This window comes from Bombina bombina, chromosome 1, assembly GCF_027579735.1.
Source record: "Bombina bombina isolate aBomBom1 chromosome 1, aBomBom1.pri, whole genome shotgun sequence".
In the NCBI taxonomy this organism is placed as follows: Eukaryota; Metazoa; Chordata; class Amphibia; order Anura; family Bombinatoridae; genus Bombina; species Bombina bombina.
Genome location: NC_069499.1, coordinates 1,496,608,011 through 1,496,626,071, shown reverse-complemented (window position 1 = coordinate 1,496,626,071; position 18,061 = coordinate 1,496,608,011).

Sequence of the window (18,061 nt, the reverse complement as noted above, 5' to 3'; positions counted from 1 at the left end):
AAGGATTTCAGCTCTTTTGCCTGTAAAAAAAAACCATACCATACCCCCCCCCCCCCAACATTACAACCCACCACCCACATACCCCTAATCTAACCCAAACCCCCCTTAAATAAACCTAACACTAAGCCCCTGAAGATCTTCCTACCTTGTCTTCACATACCAGGTTCACCGATCCGTCCTGGCTCCAACATCTTCATCCAACCCAAGCGGGGGTTGCGATCCAGCATCCGGTGCTGAAGAGGTCCAGAAGAGGCTCCAAAGTCTTCTCCTATCCGGCAAGAAGAGGACATCCGGACCGGCAAACATCTTCTCCAACGCGGCATCTTCAATCTTCTTCCATCCGGTGCGGAGCGGGTCCATCTTGAAGCAGGCGACGCGGATCCATCCTCTTCTTCCGTTGTCTCCCGACGAATGACGGTTCCTTTAAGGGACGTCATCCAAGATGGCGTCCCTCGAATTCCGATTGGCTGATAGGATTCTATCAGCCATTCGGAATTAAGGTAGGAATTTTCTGATTGGCTGATGGAATCAGCCAATCAGAATCAAGTTCAATCCGATTGGCTGATCCGATCAGCCAATCAGATTGAGCTTGCATTCTATTGGCTGATCGGAACAGCCAATAGAAAGCGAGCTCTATCTGATTGGCTGATTGGATCAGCCAATCGGATTTGAACTTGATTCTGATTGGCTGATTCCATCAGCCAATCAGAAAATTCCTACCTTAATTACGATTGGCTGATAGAATCAGAATCAAGTTCAATCCGATTGGCTGATCCAATCAGCCATTCAGATTGAGCTCGCATTCTATTGGCTGACCGGGAACAGCAATAGAATGCGAGCTCAATCTGATTGGCTGATTGGATCAGCCAATCGGATTGAACTTGATTCTGATTGGCTGATTCCATCAGCCAATCAGAAAATTCCTACACTTAATTCCGATTGGCTGATAGGAATCCCTATCAGCCAATTCGGAATTCGAGGGACGCCATCTTGGATGACGTCCCTTAAAGGAACCGTCATTCGGTCGGAGACAACGAAGAAGAGGATGGATCCGCGCGCTGCTTCAAGATGGACCCGCTCCGCACCGGATGGAAGAAGATGAAGATGCCGGCTTGGAGAAGATGTTTGCCGGTCCGGATGTCCTCTTCTTGCCGGATAGGAGGAAGACTTTGGAGCCTCTTCTGGACCTCTTCAGCACAGGATGATGGATCGCCAACCCCCGCTTGGGTTGGATGAAGATGTTGGAGCCAGGACGGATCGGTGAACCTAGTAAGGTGAAGACAAGGTAGGAAGATCTTCAGGGGCTTAGTGTTAGGTTTATTTAAGGGGGGTTTGGGTTAGATTAGGGGTGATGTGGGTGGTGGGTTGTAATGTTGGGGGGGGGTTATGGTATGTTTTTTTTTTACAGGCAAAAGAGCTGAAATCCTTGGGGCATGCCTCGGCAAAGGGCCCTGTTCAGGGCTGGTAAGGTAAAAGAGCTTGTAACTTTTTTAATTTAGAATAGGGTAGGGAATTTTTTATTTTGGGGGGCTTTGTTATTTTATTAGGGGGCTTAGAGTAGGTGTAATTAGTTTAAAATTGTTGTAATATTTTTCTTATGTTTGTAAATATTTTATTATTTTTTGTAACTTAGTTCTTTTTTATTTTTTGTACTTTAGCTAGTTTATTTAATTGTATTTATTTGTAGGAATTGTGTTTAATTAATTTATGATAGTGTAGTGTTAGGTTAATTGTAGGTAATTGTAGGTAGTTTATTTAATTAATTTATTGATAGGGTAGTGTTAGGTTTAATTATATCTTAGGTTAGGATTTATTTTACAGGTAATTTTGTTATTATTTTAACTAGGTAACTATTAAATAGTTCTTAACATTTAATAGCTATTGTACCTGGTTAAAATAATTAAAAAGTTGCCTGTAAAATAAATATTAATCCTAAAATAGCTATAATATAATTATAATTTATATTGTAGCTATATTAGGATTTATTTTACAGGTAAGTATTTAGCTTTAAATAGGAATCATTTATTTAATAAGAGTTAATTAATTTCATTAGATGTAAATTATATTTAAGTTAGGGGGGTGTTAGTGTTAGGGTTAGACCTGTAGCTTTAGGGGGTTAATCAATTTATTAGAATAGCGGTGAGCTCCGGTCGTCAGATTAGGGGTTAATAATTGAAGGTAGGTGTCGGCGATGTTAGGAGGGCAGATTAGGGGTTAATACTATTTATGATAGGGTTAGTGAGGCGGGTTAGGGGTTAATAACTTTATTATAGTAGCGCTCAGATAGTCCGCGCGGCAGATTAGGGGTTAATAAGTGTAGGGCAGGTGTCGTCGACGTTGTATGGTGGGGGGCAGGTTAGGGGTTAATAAATGTAATTACAGGGGTCGGCGGGGTTAGGGGCAGCAGATTAGGGGTACATAAGTATAACGTAGGTGGCGGTCGGCAGATTAGGGGTTAAAAATTATAATCGAGTGGCGGCGATGTGGGGGGAGCTCGGTTTAGGGGTACATAGGTAGTTTATGGGTGTTAGTGTACTTTAGGGTACAGTAGATAAGAGCTTTATAAACCGGCGTTAGCCAGAAAGCTCTTAACCTCCTGCTATTTTCAGGCGGGCTGGAATTTTGTCGTTAGAGCTCTAACGGCTCACTTCAGAAACGACCTAAATACCGGCGTTAGAAAGATCCATTGAAAAGATAGATACGCAAATGGCGTAGGGGGATCTGCGGTATGGAAAAGTCGCGGCTGGAAAGTGAGCGTTTAGACCCTTTAATCACTGACTCCAAATACCAGCGGGCGGCCAAAACCAGCGTTAGAGCCTCTAACGCTGGTTTTGACGGCTACCGCCGAACTCCAAATCTAGGCCCTAGTGTGTTAACAAACATTTGTCACTCAGTAAAATGGAGCAATACAATATATTATAGTGGGAGGACTAAACAGTAAGCATTCTATAAGGTATTTTCAGATATCTGGGCATCAGCCCTATGTGGACATTTACAATCTGTTAAACATATCAGAAACTCTGAAGGTCAGTAGCTGTTAGGCGATATTATAAGATAGGGATGGGCGAATGTGTAAATTTTCGAATTTCGAATGTAGAACGAATGTTATTACGAAATTTGAATTCTAAATCTGAATGTCGATAAGAATGAATATTCTTAAAAAATTCGAAAATCGAAAGTTATATACAGTTTTCGAATGTTCACTTTCGAATTTGAATGTTTAATAATATATCGAATGTCCACATTCGAAATTTCAAATTTAACATTCTATTTAACAATTACTATTCAGAAGTTCAATAGTTTCATGTGGTAGGGGGCTGGGAATCTAGTAAATTGATACCATAAATAGATACAAATATATAATTTTGAATGTTTCCATATAGAATATTGCATAATTCGAATATTACATTTAAAGAAAGCATTAGAAATACTATTACAAACATATAAATTTGAATTTTTCGAATTCGAATATAAATTCGAATTTTTCGAATTCGAATATAAAATCGAATTTTTCTAATTCGGAATATTGCATAATTCGAATATTACATTTAAAAGAAAAAGCATTAGAAATACTATTACAATCTAAATTCAAATTTTTCGAATTCGAATACTCGTATTGCATAATTCGAATATTACATTTAAAGAAAAAGCATTAGAAATACTATTACAATCTAAATTTCAAATTTTTCGAACTCGAATATTGCAGAATTTCGATAATTACATTTAAAGAAAAAGCATTAGAAATACTATTACAATCTAAATTCGAATTTTTCAAATTCGAATACACGTATTGCATAATTTGAATATTACATTTAAAGAGAAAGCATTAGAAAATACTATTACAATCTAAATTCGAATTTTTAGAATTCGAATATTGCATAATTCGAATATTACATTTGAAGGAAAAAGCATTAGAAATACTATTACAATCTAAATTCGAATTTTTCTAAAAGAATATTTTTGAATGTAATCGTAATCTTAGCCCAATTTAAATCCGCACTCTCTTCCCTTCTAAAATAAACTTTAATAGCCTCCCATTGGGTGCATTGTACACCACCTTTCTGTTTTTTTCACCAATGGGAAACACTGTCAGCTCCGATCGCCGTGATTCGCTATGTGATACACACCCTCACATACATGGACCAATCCGAGCCGACAGTGTTTGATAAATGCCGTTACACATTCACTTCTTAATATACTCGCTGCAAATCTTTACATACAACTCTACAGGCAGCTATTGTATTTGACACAGGCTACTTGCATAAGCTTAGGCTAGACCAACTATTTTCGTGTCTGACCCATGCCAACCTCACTATGTACTGTTTCATTCCTTCTTTTACAGTATTATGTGTTCCCTATCTATTTTCTAGGGTAATATGTTCACCCTCATTGTTCCTGTCCGTTTTGGTGGCTGCAGGTTAACTCCTATCAATTATTTCATACAGACTAATTGTTTTATGGTACTGACCTACCTGACTTATAAACAATCGAATTTCTATAATAGATCCCCATTTTGTCCAGTCTGGGAAGGTACTTTGCCTTTGGTACTGCATTCACTCATGTCAGCTTAGTAATGTGACATATTACAGATTGTTGTTCTATTTCCTAATTGTCTTGAATGTTTTGATATTTGGATGATCACTTTATTTTATTATATAAATGCAGTGCTGCTCCCATACACGGCTGCAGGGCTACAAATACTATAGGTGCCTAATATTTACCTGTCAGGGGCGGAGTTGACTGCCGTGCTGGTAGGAAGCATTTGTGTGAAGCTCCGTGCTCAAGACTTTATTAAAAGCAGCTAAAAAGTAGATAAAATAGCTTCCTAGTTGAATTACTAAGTCCTAAAGGAGAGTTGTACCCTGTGGGACATTGACATCGATCCTTGGCAATATATAGGAGCTCCCTTTCTACTTATTTTGACATCGTTCCTGTTCACTATCAAGAGGGTGTCGTGTCATTCTTGCACCCCGCACATCGTTACGCAGATCCCAGCCCTGCCTGCTATAGGAGAGTCCAGCTTACCCAAAGCCGCAACATAGAACTATCTAAGCTCCGGAGGTTCGGGACCCGCACCGGAGCTGCGGACCAAGCCACGCTGTGCAGCGCTGCTGCATCAGATGTCAGAGCGGCTGCTTTTGAGCTCAGGGAGTTAACTGAGACTGGTCGGACGCAGTCTCCAGAGGAGACAGTACTGGGCCTGTTTGAGGTTGGAGGTGATTCGTTCAGGAGAGGGAGCGAGGTAAGAGTGTGACTGGACAGTGCTCACGGAGGACCGCAGAGAGCTGTTGAGGGGGAAATACTGATATACAGGTTGCCTGCTGCTTGGCGCGAATTGCGGCCATCTTGGACTGATGCCAGAGCAGCAAGGCGGCCTGTGAGCTAAGAGTGCCGTGTTCTGGAAATACCGCAGCAGCTGTGATTTTTGAGTGAACTTTTAGCTGCTAGTGAATTGTTTTGTCCATATAGGACAGTGATAGAAGTGGATCCGCAGTTATCAGAGGGAAACGAGACAAGCTGCCATATATGCGTAAGTGCGCAGTTTAATTCACATACACACACGCCCTGCAGCAGAGGCCTAACACTAACACCTCTAGAACTCCCATAAGTACAGAGGTCTAACAGCATATGCATTATAATTGAGGAAACGGCGACTCCCAGGAGAGGTTAGGTAAACCAGTGAGCACCATAATATATATATAATCCTCTAACAGTCGCTCCCCATTAAAAAGAAGAAATTAATCCTCAGTTTGTCATCACATCACTCCCATGTGGCATATTATGTTATAGTGAGCTGTAGCAAGAGTCTTGCAGGAGGACCTCCTGAGAACAAATAAATATTAAAGCCCTGCCAATACAAAATATTACTCATTCTATTGCACTACTGAAGCCTATTAAAGCAATAACCACAACTGCAGTTCCTAGATTGAACTTCAAAGTTTTTTGGGGACTATATATGGCTGGACCACAGTTTTAGCATCTCACCATAATAGACTGTGAACGCATTAAAAATTACAACATAAGAGGAGGTTGTCTGTGTACCACTTCATAAACTGGGCCAGCTCTTATATATAATATCACGGCAGCCCACTTCACCTTCCTACTCATCTCAGATTCCAAGAACTTGATAATAACGGAGGTGGCACTTTCCCATACAGCAGACCCTCTCCCCAGGCTTAGGTCTGCAAAGTTAAATCCACTTGCCTCTCTCAGGACTGGTTTACTTATACTCATTGTTGATCTCAATAACAAGGGATTTTGTCTTACAAATGTGATTATATTGCTGCTGCGTCAGCTTCTGTTTCTCTGCAGCCCAGGCTCAGAGTGGAGTGTTATAATTTATTTTATCTCTTACCAGGTTTACTTCTCACATACATTTAACTAGTTGGCGATACTCACTCAACCCAGTCATCATATCTCGGATGTCTCCCTGACTAAGATCTTAGATTCCCTCTGTCTAGGCCACACATTCCCACTTTGATTTATATACTAAGTTGTAAAAGCCCAGTCCCCTAATCCACATACTTACTTATCCCCCCCACCACCCCCCCCGAATATCATTCTTGCTGAATTAGCTGTAAGTGAGATTATAGAGTGACATAACCAACATATGTAATTTCTCCACACCATTCTACCCTCACCCATCCAACCTGATATCCTTTAAGCCCTTATTCAAACAGCAGAGAATCGAACTTAGAGAGGAGTGCCATATCTTGCTGATAAAAGCTTCTACTCCCTTACAATTTAACAATTTATATACTGTGCTTCATACATTTCACAGATTGGTCCCCCTTTTACAACTCATATTGTGCTTATTGTTGATGCAATGATTTGGGTGACATTTTTGTAGGGACTCCCCTTTGGACTCCTCCTTTCCGGCCCACTCACGTAGTGGACTGGTCACTTCCACCTCCCCTCTCCCCTTCCTTTGAGTCGAATCCTTTATTTCCTGAGTCCAGAGGGGGGCATTTTGAAGCTTGCTGGGTGACTCTTCCCTCGTGCTTATATTCTATTGACGGACCTGACACTTTGTCACTGTCGCTACTGGACGTGGGGTTGGACCCACTCAGCGGGCTCGGTTTTATACCACACCCTATCCTATTCTATACATTATCCAACCCTTGTACATATTCATAGCAACCCTGGGCTAATACTGTATTGTTTACTATTAGGATTGACCTCTCATTTAACTACGATTCTGTTACCCTTTGAGCCACCTGGCTCAGCGGTAAGCCTTCATGCCCTAAGTGTGATACCACCAGTGGGTTATGCCTAGCCACGCTCTCGCTCTCTATCACAGTATTGTATTGATGTAATTAACCTAATATGTTGTGTAGTATTTACATAATCAGATCTTCTGCCTTAACAGTCATTTTTTAGGTTCAGGAGTGGTCAAGGTGGTCTATCTATCCAGTCAATTTCTGCATTCCAAAGATATCAATCATGCCTCATGCTTCGAGAAGAAATCCTAGAACGCCGGCTCGCAATAAAGAAAACTGTGCTCGACCATTTCTCTCCACCCCTTAAGGATCCCAACTCTATGCGGAAAGAAGCAAGTGACCCTGAGTCCCAAGATGAGGACTCCCAATCAAGTTCTCACTCAGGAGCTCATTTAAACCATTTACATTACCGAGAGCACATTACAGAAGATGCTTGCGGCTCAAACTAAATCCATTACAGCAGAGATCCAGCGGAGTTCAGCAGAACTACGGAAAGACATAGGTGAGATGGGAGACAGGATAGATACTCTGGAGAGACAGCATGACGACCTTGCTACAGATAATTCTAACATCCTAGCATATGCCGAAAACCTAGCGGAACAGATTTCCCAGCTTGAGTTGAAAACTGGCTGTTGTGGAAGATAGGGCCAGAAGAAATAATATAAGGTTTAGAGGCATAATCTGAGTCAGTGATAGCCTGGGGATCTACAGGATTTCCTCACTTCACTCTTCATTGCTCTGCTTGGCCCCCCTGGAGGGCGACTAGTCACAATATGGAGCGAGCACACAGGGCCCTTAGGCCAAGGACAATGTCATCTGACAAGCCGTGAGATGTGGTGGTTTGTTTCCATAATTTCAAATTCAAAGAATCGTCTGATGCAGGCGTTCTTACAATAACCCCGACCTCCCTGATAACTTTAAGGACATTCAGCTTCTTCCCGGATCTCTCATCACACACGCTGCAACAGCGGCAGGCTATATGCCCCAATCACCACTCAACTTAGGAAAGCAAACATTAAATATAGATGGGGATTCCCCACTAAATTAATTGTGTCAAAGGACAATCAGAACCCACATCATTTCATCTCCTTCGATTGGCAGCACCCTCCTAACTACTTGGGGGATTGCAACCGGCAGTGGACCCTCAGAAAGTAGTCCAATCTAAGCTAAGGGTCTCAGCACCAATATGGTCGGTCAAAAGAGCAGAGGCCCAAGCGCCAAAAACCCAATCCACCTGACCACATCCCGAGGCCTCAAGCTTCGCCTACTTGATAAAGTTATTGGTATATTTGCTAGTGTGTTTGTTTGGTTTTTGCTAACCTTTCTTATTTTATACAAATGTTTTTTTCTTTAGGCAGATGTTCTGTTTAGTTTATAAGAAACAGTGCAGGCTGGCTGGACTCTGGCCGGAACGGTTGTAAAAGAAATAACTAAAAACCCAGATGGCAGATTGCCACGGGTTGATGAGGTGACCCGGCCGGACGGCTAGCCACCTTGTATTTCTTTTGAGAGCGGGGCTATGTGTTTATTAGCCCCACCCCTACTAGTTTGGTTCAAACTCCCCCCCAGAAATTTGGAACCCACACTTGGTTCCCACTTAGGTGGACTACTTCCACCAGTCCCCCCCTGTCCTTGACCCCCCTTCCCACATCTTCTACCTTCCCCACTGCCCTTTTTCCCTATCCCTAATCCTCAATTGATTGTCGCTTGTCCATGGCGCCCCTTAGATTTCTGACCCTAAATGTGAGAGGTCTTAACACCTTTGGTAAACGTAGTCTTCTGTCTAGAACACTAAATTCCACAAGGCCGATGTGGCCTTCATACAGGAAACACACCCTCCTAAGAGATTCTTTCCCCGGCCCGTCACTCAGAGAATACCCTATTGTTAAAAACTGCCTCTTTCTCTAAGAAGGCTAAGAGGCGTTGCGATACTGATTAACAAAAGAGTGGCTTTGAACCTCTCCACGGAGATTATAGATCCACAAGCCAGGTACCTCATCCTGATATGTAAACTGGACCATATCACATTTACTTTAGTATCTGTATACTTACCCAACGCCCTCCAACCCAGATATTTGAAGAAAAATTTTAAGTAAAGTAGAACAGGTTAGACAGGGTAGAGTAAATCCTAGCCGGAGATCTGAACATGGTGAGGGATGGTGGCCTTGATAGACAGACGAAGTCTTCTAAAAAGAGCCCTTCTGGCCAGAAACCACATGCCGGAGATTTCGGGAACTATGTCCCAGTTTAACTTTTTTGATGTTTGGAGGTCTCTTCACCCTCTAGACAGAGACTTCACACACTACTCCATACCCCACTCTACACACCTCTAGACTGGACTATATGTTTTGCCACCCAGGGACTCTCTAGACCTTGTACTCTCCACAAAGATCTGTGCGTGTCCATGGTCAGACCACGACATGGTTCTCATGGATCTGGAGTCACAAGACACACCAGACCCAGATCTAACTGGAAGCTCCCCCATACTCTCCTGTCATCCCATTCAGAGAGGATCTTAGGAAATAAATAAAATTTTACAATACAAACTAACGATACCCCTGGGATACGAGATGACATTCTGTGGGGGGCCTTTAAGGCCACCACTAGAGGTTTCTTTATCCGACAACAAGCCCATTTGAGGAAGCAGGCAGGCCTATCACTATCCCAAGCCCATCGTAAACTGAGGGAACTTGAGTCACAAGACGTTCTGAAGTTAACAGCAACCTCGAAGAGGAGGGTAGGGATCTGAGGAGACACATATGCAAACGTAGAATATACTAAGACCCAAAATAACTTACTTAAGCTGAAGCAGTTATTCTACTCTAAAGGTAACAAAGCAGACACACTCTTAGCTACAAATTAAGGACACCGTACCAGCATCTCTCGTATTCACGAGATTTAAACAGGGTGCTCAATCCTTTAAACTCCCATCACATATTGGCCAGCAGTTTAACGAGTACTATTCAGCTTTGTATAATATCCAAAATAGACGCCTCATTCCAGCCAACCCCGTCGGAGGCTATAGGACCTTTTTTACGCTCCTTAAAACTACCCGCCCTAGAGGAGGCCATTACGGACAGCTTAGATACCCCCCATTATGCCCCATGAAGTTAAATTAGTTATCAAAAATTTAAAGGTCTCTCAAGGCCCCAGGGCCTGATGCTTCACAAGCTATCTTTTATAAGACATTCCTGCGGGAACTTGCCCCTATCCTGACCAGATTCTATAACCTGGCTATGTTCTGAAGGTAAATTTCAGGGCGAGTTCCTAGAGGCTACTATCATCACGATTCTTAAACCCAACAAGGACCCCGACCCTCTGCGCTAGCTATAGGCCCATATCTCTAATTAACACCGACGTCAATATATATGCTAAAATCCTGGCCAACAGGATTGCAAAACCTCTCCCCGCTCTTATTAACCCTGATCAGGTTGGCTTCATACTGAGAAGGGAAGGTCCCGACAATACGAGAAGGACTCCTCAATATTCTTTTAGAAGCCAAAAAGACTTAACAAACGATAGCAGTGCTTTCTCTTGACGCTGAGAAAGCGTTCGATCGGGTTCGGTGGGGATTTCCTGTGGTAGGCACTTGCGGCCTTCGCTTCCCGGCTTCTATCATTCAAGCGGTGCGGGCTTTGTATTCGGGCCCCCCACGGCCTCAGTCAGAGGCCTGGGATTTCATTCCTCTCCCTTTTCTATCTCAAATGGCACCCGACAGGGGTGTCCCCTTTCACCCATCCTATTTGCGCTGGCATAGTAAACCCTTAGCAGTGCTATCAGAGCAGATAGAGGTTTGTCTGGAATCACCCTGCATGGAACGGTTCACAAAGTGGCTCTGTTTGCTGATGACGCTACATATTCTCTGCGAATCCCCTAAGTGAGTTCCTAGGCTCCTATCCTTACTAGATACTTTTGAGGCCCTATCTCTTCTATAGACCTAAACCAATCCAAATCGGAGCTCTACACGCAAGGTTTTTTCAGAACTAGATACTAACTCATTACGAGTCAAATAAAACTTTGTTATTAACGAATGAATATATCTCACATTGGGAGTTAAGTTATCTAACTCCATACCCAACCTAATTCTGAATAACTATAAGCCCCTCCTAACTGAACTGCATACCTTGACCAAGCAGTGGAACTATCGAAGTATCTCTGGCTAGGCCGGGTCGCAGCCCTCAAAATGAGTTACCTCCCAAAATTGAACATTTGTCATGAGATGCCTCCCTATCAGGGTACCTAGATCCCTCCTCACCCAGTTTCAGGGTTAGCCTCTGCACCAAATATATTTGGCAGAACAAACCTCCACGAGTAGCTCACAAATTTCCTGGCAGTACCCCAAAATGCATGGGGGAGTGGCCTCCCCATCTATATACAGGTATTATGAGGCAGCTATGCTAACACACATTACTCAATGGGAGTAAAGGGACTCGATCGTAGATGGAGGTTGATTGAAACAGGCCGCCCTACCCTTTAACCTCACCCTGAGGGACCTGATATGGACCCCTCCACATTGCCCGGAGATCCTTAAGGGTTAGAGAATCCAGATAATCCAAGAATGTCTAAACTAACCTGGGAGCAACTAAGACCACTACCCCCCGGGTGGCTCCCCACCTCTCCCCATCACTATATTAACTGGCCTTCTCTCTGGCCTTCAGGATTCACCCCTTGACGTGGCTGAGACTGGGGCATCACGAAAGTGGCAGATTTATGGCACTCTTCTCCCGGGGATTTGTTCATACCTTTAGCCCCAAATATGTGACTCATCACCCCCTCGCCTTACATGCGATTTGAATATGTTAGGGTTCTCAGCTTTCTGACCAGCTGGGGATTTTAAACCATCTCTAGCCAGGCCCTTTAACCATCTGGGAAGCCAGAGTGGCAACAGGGACTGAGGCTGGGCAAAACCAATTATCTTTCCATTTACTCTATCATGGAGGGTGCAGGGGTCCCCTATAGATAAGGCACTGCACATCTCTAAAATGGGAACAGAAACTTGAAGTTCACTGTCCCTACCAAAGAATGGCACCGTACACTACTCCTCACAAAACAAAACCCTTCATTGTATCACTATGTGCGCGAGACTTTATTAAATTGCTTACACAATGGTATTTTGTGGCCTACTAGATAGCGGCAATTTTCCTTGAAAGATCCCCGATCTGTTGGAGAGGCTGCGGCGGTGTAGGAGACATGACCCACATCTGGGTGTCTAGCCCTAAGTTGAGGCCCATCTGGGACATGTGCTTCTTGACCTTGCTGCTATGGGTATTTCTCTCCCCCCGCACCCCCAGAAGTTGCCTTACTCCACGTGGGGTACTTGCAATCTTCCCAGACACTATGCTTCATTGAGCATCTATCTCCTCTCAGCTATCAAACTTAACATAGCCAAAGCTTGGAAAAGAATTAACCCCCCATCATGGTCTGACATATCCCCAAACCATGGCCCTATATCTACACCATGGAAAAGCCTATCTATTACTCCAAGGGATAGAGTTGACTTCTTTGAACTAATTTGGGCAGAATGGAAGAATAGGATTGACATGACATGGCTCCCTAGCCTTTGAGACTTAAGCCAGAGTATCTTAATTATGTAGAATCGGTACGCCATCCCACACCTACTCGGATTTAACTAACGGCCATTGTAGGTTTCATATCGCTCCCTCATGACCCGCTTCCCCTCCCCTTGGATGATCCCCCCCCTTTTTTTTTCTACCCCCTTTTCACTCATCATAGACTCAAGTGAACAATCTTATTACTCCCTTATATCAGATACGGCGGTGTTTATGTTTTTTAAGTTTTCTTGTTGCATGTTGTGTGATTGCCTATGTATCCATTACTTTTGTTTTATCGCTGGAATAGTACGCCTTTGGTCGGACTAATGCTGTACCTGGTTTTTTTATCTGAAAAACTAATAAAACATATATTTAAAAAAAAAAAAAAAGGATATTTTAATTGATTAATACCACATGTTGGTGGTGTTAATTAATTTAAAATATTTTTACGTTTATACTAAATATAATTCTAATTTAGTACTAAATCTCTATGGTAAAACAACTAAACCAATACAAGTAAGTTATGAAGTAAAAAAAAATAAAAAAAAAAAAATATTTACCTGTCAAACAAGCAATACTATACTGTATCTATCCACTATTCCAATATTGTGCAATAGAGCACAATGAAGTAAAGAAATGTATATTTTCCTCTTACAATGCACCCAATGGGAGGCTATGAAAGTTTATTTTAGAAGGGAAGAGAGCGCGGTTTTAAATTGGGCTAAGATTACGGCGTGGTAGCCGAAACATGTTAGCCGTTCTCTATCTTTCATTATAGTAGTCAGATTTTACCCCGGGGACTATGGTCCCTTATTTGTGTATTTAACCAATAAAATTGTTTAATTTTACCCTCCGTGAACACCCGGTGCTCCACTTTCTTTCTTTTGCATAAGGTTTAAGTCCCCCAGTGAAAATATAGCCCTAACCTACACCATCTCTACATTATAAGGACGTTTTAATTATGCGTGTTATAGGCAAGAGTTTGCATTTCAGAGTCTCCGGTCGCTCAGGTTTCCGTTCTGAAAGTTTCTGAAATAAACAGGCTTGCAGGAGGTAAGCATATTCTTATACTGCGCCTCGGCATCGTCCATCTTAGGCAATTAGCTGGTATTGCAACATAGTTTAGTCAGGGTAAGCGGCCAGGGTGAAGCATCTGATAGAATTCCCCTGAGGGTAGAGACCGCAATACAAAACTTTGCCCAATGGAAAAGGACCTTACTATCGCGACCACCAGATCTAAGATCACTGGGGGGGCAGGTGTAGGGGATCAATAGCTCGATGCAGCACTCTCACCTCCATGGACTCCTCATTCCCTGCTGGGGTCATCTTCTTGTTTGTCCAGCCTAGCGATATACTGTAGAGCCTGCGAGTGTTTGTGATTGTGCCGTACCCTTAGCTCTTGTACTGTCTCGGTAGTCCGGGCTCGGTATATCTCTATAGTGGCTTCTCCCATAAGCATGCTCCGCATACCCTCTTCATGATTGCTTCTCAGTTCAATTGAGAGGAGACCAGCCGACTGTTGCATTTTGGTGTTTTTTTATTATTTGCAATGTTTTTTGTTTTTATTTCGCTTAGTGTTAGGATTTTTTTTATTTTGTAGCTTAGGTTTTTTTAATTTTTAGTTTATTTAAATAGTATTGTTAGGTTTTATAGTTTAAGCTAGGTTGTCTTTATTCCACATGTAAGTTTTTATTTATTTTAAGATAGTTATAATGTAAGTTTAATTTAAAGTTAGGGGGTGTTAAGTTTAGGGGTTAATAGTTTAATTTAGTGTGTTGCGATGTGGGGGACCGGCGGGTTAGGCGTTAATTGCTTTTATTATAGTTGTGTGATGTGGGGGGGGGGCAGTCAGTTTTAGGGGTTAATAGCTTTATTATAGTAGTAGTATAATGTGGGGGTGTCAGCGGTTTAGGGGTTAATAGGTTTATTTAGTGTCGGCGATGTAGGGGACGGTGGTTTTAGGGGTTAATAGCTTTATTATAGTAGTAGTAATGTGGGGGGTCAGTGGTTTAGGGGTTAATAGGTTTATTTAGTGTCGGCAATGTAGGGGACGGTGGTTTAGGGGTTAATAACTTTATTGTCAGCGATGTCGAGTGGTGACGGATTAGGGGTTAATAGTTTTATACAGTGTCGGCGATGTTGGGGGGGGGGCGGTGGATTAGGGGTATTTAGACTAGGGGTTTATGTTAGGGTGTTAGGTTTTTACATAACTTTATTTTCCCCCATAGAATCAATGGGGTTGCGTTTACAACGATCGCCATTCCGCAATCACGTTTTTTTCTAATACTTTGTCTCCATTGATGTCTCATGGGGGAAAACGTGCAGGAGCATGTCAAGTCAGGCCTTGGCTTTTTTTTGCGGTATGGAGCTTAACGCACCATATCGCACAACCAAAAGAAGGTTTTGGCTTACTTGTTATACGGGCGCTATGGAAAGTGCGGAGTATGGGTCAGTGCCTACATTGTTAGCGTTATTTACGCACCGGGTGTAGAGCACAAACTTGGTGACATTTGTATCTATGTACTCCTAGATAAAAACATCATTAGGGAAATATTAAAGTGACATGAAATCCCAAAATGTTTATTTCCTGATTTGAGAAAGAGCATGCGATTTTAAACAACATTTCTAATTTACTTCTATTATCAATTGTCTTCATTTTCTTGTTATCTTTTGTTGAAAAGCAGGGACGTTTGCTTAAGAGCCTGCCCATTTCTGGAGCACTATAAGGCAGCAGTTTTGCAAGAATGTTATCCATTTAAATGAGCACTAGATAGCAGCACTATTTCCTGCCATGTAGTGTTCCAGATGCCTACCTAGGATACTCTCTACAACAAAGTATATGATGGGAACGAAGCAAATTTGATAAAAGAAGTGAATTGGAAACGTTTTTTGTTTTTTTAAATGGTATGCTCTGTCTGAATCACAAAATAAATGTTAGGGGGTTTATATCCCTTTAATCAGTTTTTGGAAGTTAATATATCCGTTCAATTGAAATGGGTTTGTTTCAGTCAATAGGCATGATCTAATGTTTTAAAATGGTTTTCATTATTCTATCAGTTAAAAGATGAACAGCATCTAATTCAGAAAACTGATATACTAGGCCACTCTACGGCTAAGAATAAACTGAACTACTCAATCCACTACACCACCGATGACCCACTTTTTCCGGGGAGCAGTAGTAACACATTGTAAAATATGCCTAGAGGTGTAAGCTTGGCATGGATTTGTAGCCTTTGCTATTCTTATGTATATAATTGTTCAAAAATGTAGCATCCGTGCACCATGCACATTACATTAGAACAGCAGAATAATAAAATACTCTAATTTGTTAAAATAACATCTGTGAATCTCCTACGCTTTAAAGGGGCATTAAACACTAAATAAATGATAGACTAGAATTATGCATTCAAATACAGATTAGTCTGAGAATAGCACATATATGTAATTTTTTTATGTTTCATTAGCTGTTTAAATGTTGACAAAATAAGTGTAATGTTTTATGTGTCTATAAAACAATGGGAGCTGCCTGTTGTAACTTAGGTTAACCTTTCTATGCCTGTGGCCAATTATGGACAGTTATAAATAGGTCACTAGAGTGTGCAGACAATGGCCTCTATTTATTCAAGGTCTGTCGGACCCTGATCCGACAGTGCGAATCAGGTCCGACAGACCTCGATGAATACGGCGAGCAATACGCTCGCCGTATTCAGCATTGCACCAGCAGCTCACAAAAGCTGCTGGTGCAACGCGCCCCCCTGCAAACTCGAGGCCAATCGGCCGCCCAGGAGGGGGGTGTCAATCAACCCGATCGTACCCCAATCGGTTTGATTTCCGGCGATGTCTGTCCGCCTGCTCAGAGCAGGCGGACAGGTTATGGAGCAGCGGTCTTTGTGACCGCTGCTTCATAACTGCTGCAGGCTCGCCAGAAACACGGGGCATCAAGTTCCTTTTCGGAGCTTGATAAATATGCCCCCAATGGCTGTGTGGCATATTATAGTGCTCTAACAGGAACTGAAAATCTCACAATTTCAGAATGGAATTACAGGAAAAGGACACAAGATAAATAATTAAAGTATATTGCAGACTTTTTTATATGTATGATTTATAATATTGCAGACTTTTTTTATATGTATGATTTATAATTTTATATTATCTTCTCAAAGTGTTTGATGTATCTTTAAGGATAAAACTGAAAATTGCCATATTTAATACTGGGAAATTCTCAACATTTTCTGGGTTCTTTCCTGGACAGGGAGGTGAGGGCTTTTGTAGGAGGTGGCCCACTGTTTTTTAAAGGCGGGGCAATAAAGGGAAACATTAGGGTTAAGCGCATGTCATTGGAATCCAGGATATGTTATGGACGGGATTGTTCCAAGTCAGGTTGTATCCTTGGGGAGCTTGTGCAGTCCCTTAAAAAAGGGTACAGCTGCCCCTGGCCAGAGAAGCTCTGTGGGCGGTAAAGAGGAGGCCTCCAAACCCATGACAATTCTGTAGGATGTGGGGTGGTTGGGGAGCTCTGATGCTGTGTGCATTTTTTTCACATCTAAATGTTTATAGAGGCTAAATATTAAATAGCATTACAAGCAAAATAATAAAGTGCCATAAAAACAGGTTGGGATATGTGCATATCCTAAAAGGGCTAATTAATTTAAAATAGTTTGCATAAAAAAATTGTTTAAAAATTGCTGGCAAGTATTTTGAAATAATTTTCAAAAATAAGCAAAATGAATTACATAGCTAAAATGCCCTGGAGCAGCTAACTCACCCCCTCTCATCAGTGTTAAGACACAGGCATTGTATTGCAACTGAGTTCACAGCTTCTAGGCATGGCTCCAGCCGATAATCCTATTCACTTTTGCATTCTACCAAAAGAACAATAAACATAGATACAGCCATAAAAGGAATTGTGTGGGGGGAGTTAGAGCTTTACAATTCAGAATCTAAAAAGAAAAGGTTAATGGAGAGGCACTGCAGTATAAATTTGCAAAATAAAGTAAATAAAGTACATATTATATTATTTTGTCTCTATCCCAACTTGTTTTATGTCAATTTAAAGATATACTACAACCATATAGGTTCACAAACTTTAGAGAGGGATAATATATTCTCATCATAGGTAAAAGGAATGTCCATAGTATCTTATACAATTGTCATTGTCATTAACTTCTTAATTCTAATTTTATAAAAGTATCCTATGCCACATTTACCTTCCCAAAGCATTGACAATAGTGTTGCCACCTAGTAATCTTGCAAAAGGATAACATTCTTGCAAAACTGCTGCCATATAGT